The sequence below is a fragment of the Scyliorhinus torazame genome, chromosome 16, assembly GCF_047496885.1.
Source record: "Scyliorhinus torazame isolate Kashiwa2021f chromosome 16, sScyTor2.1, whole genome shotgun sequence".
Lineage (NCBI taxonomy): Eukaryota > Metazoa > Chordata > Chondrichthyes > Carcharhiniformes > Scyliorhinidae > Scyliorhinus > Scyliorhinus torazame.
The window spans coordinates 56831116-56833498 of NC_092722.1; the positions used below are offsets into that span (position 1 = coordinate 56831116).

The following is a 2383-nucleotide window of genomic DNA, read 5'->3' on the forward strand; positions in this document are numbered from 1 at the left end:
GACAGAGGTCAGAGGTAGGTTCTTTACGCAAAGAGTGGTGAGGCCGTGGAATGCCCTACCTGTAACAGTAGTGAACTCGCCAACATTGAGGGCATTTAAAAGTTTATTGGATAAGCATATGGATGATAATGGCATAGTGTAGGTTAGATGGCTTTTGTTTTTTGACTTCCCATGTCGGTGCAACATCGTGGGCCGAAGGGCCTGTACTGCACTGTATCGTTCTATGTTCTATGATACCGTCATGGCTTTGGCCTTTCCAAGCTCCATTGATGGTTATATTCTGCAGTTCATCAGTAATCCTGAACTTTGTTCCCTTGTGATTACAGTTCTGATTTTGTGTTCTTGCCTTTTGGCCTGACAGGGATGTACGATGTATGAGCACAGAGGCTTTTGTCGCCTGTTATACTGTGAAAATCATGCTGAGTTGGTTGTATATGAGGGCGGTGCAGTATCTACCTGTTTTTTTAATGTGTTGTAATCCTTGCTTTTACACTGAGGGAGTTCATTTTTTGGTACCTGTCACTTTATTTATAGATACGATGAATTGCCCCTCAGCAGGGTGGTGGATAGGTGGTTGGTATAGAGGTTGGTATGGTCTTATAAGTGAGTGAGGAAATTCTGTTAGAACTGTTGGTATCGTGTTTTTCTTTTGTACTTTTGTTATTTGGGAATCTTTGCTTGTCTCCTATGTACGGACAGATCATGTATCCTGGAAACTACTTTCTTCTGCCGTTGGCGCCTTTGGTGTTGTTGGAGTACAGCGGTGCACACCTGGCGTGGTCAGTTAATATTTGGATATCTAACTTTTCTTGGGTTGGTCTTTTATATTTATTTGGCTGGGTTGCGGTTACTTGATTACTTCTAGTCGGAGTCCTTCAGTTCAGAGTTGTTAAAGTCTTTCTTCGGGGACTGTATGATGATCTGCCTCTGAGGCGGCGGCCGCTCCTCCCGGAGCCGCTGCCCGGCCGCTGGGAGCCGGAGGCGCTGCAGGGGGGCCCGGGGACGATGCTGGAGGGAACGCTGAGCTCGGAACGTTACTTTATTCTTTACATTCAGCCAACAAAAATTCACAAAAGGAAATTTGATTCAGTTGGGGTGGAGATAGAACCGAATTTTAGTGAAACCAAAAAGGTCAACACTGGCTACTTGATGTCTTCCTTCAAAGTGGAAGCAAAGGGACAAACAGATAAGATTTCAGTGGATGAGCTGAAGAGTTTGATTAATAAACCCGAGCTGTTGAGAATCTCTGAGAAGCACACACCTGATCAGAGCTTGGCATTGTGGATCCCGGAGAGAGATGGAAAATATTGAGTTGGAGATTGGAGATGGACTCCGTCTGAAAACGAGAGGGGACAGTCCTTTTATTTTTTCACTTGCCAAAATGGATGCAGGAATTGTGACTAAATGCAACTTTGCAGGAGGTGAGAAGATGGGAGCTTCTTGGACTGACAACATATTTACTGCAAAGTCTAAAAAGGAGCAAGATGGCAAAGCTAGCACCCCAGGAGAAGGAGCTGATGATGATGAATGGGAGGATATAGATTGGGAAATTTAGTGAAATGAAGAAAAGGCGGCAGTTTTGGAGATTATTGAAGACGATCAGCGGTCTGAGGGTGCTTTTCACTCAACCTCTTGTGATCGCTATGCTTAAAATTCAGAACAAAACTTCACCCAGAATAAAACCAATACATAACCTCAAAAAAAAAGTCTTTCTTCGGTTGGAGATTAGGCTGCATGGAGTAGTAGGACACCCTCCTCCACGAAGTCTTATATAGAGACTTCCAGACTGTCCTCCCTCTTGAGATGAGGGATCCTCCTTGGGTGGGGGGGGGGGGGCACAGTATCCTGTTTCTTATGATGTTATGCTGTTCTGTTCTTGGTATCCTTTTTGCTGAAGTATACATTGCTGGACCATGTCTGATGTCTAGTGGCTAATCCTGGTATTCCCCTCTCTGGGGTTTCCTCTCTTTATCTGGGTAGGTGAAGTACTGACACAGGCTCTGATTTGTATTATTCGTTCTTGATTTGTTACATTTCATTCATCCCTTATCTTGTTAGAAGAATTGTATCCCTTCTGTAGATACCTCGTTGATGGATGTCTTGATGATTCTTCTCCTCGATGGTGGGGTTTGCTTGGTGGAAAATGGTTTAAGTTTTCTGGTGATGATGCCTCTGATCTGGCTGGAGAGGAGTGAGGTCTGCTTTTTAAAATTAAAGTTAAGAGTACCCAATTCTTTTTTTTAAATTTATCGTGGCCAATTCATCTATCCTGCACATCTTTTGGGTTGTGAGGGTGAGACCCACGCACACATAAGAATGTGCAAATTCCACATGGACAGTGACCCGGGCCGGGATCTAACCACCGTGCTGCCCAGGAGTGCGG

General features: G+C 44.4%; 1 pseudogene; it reads left to right on the forward strand.

The window, feature by feature from the left end:
- The first annotated feature begins 929 nt into the window (after positions 1–929).
- Positions 930–1643, forward strand: LOC140392825 (arpin pseudogene; annotated as a pseudogene).
- The last annotated feature ends 740 nt before the right edge of the window (positions 1644–2383 follow it).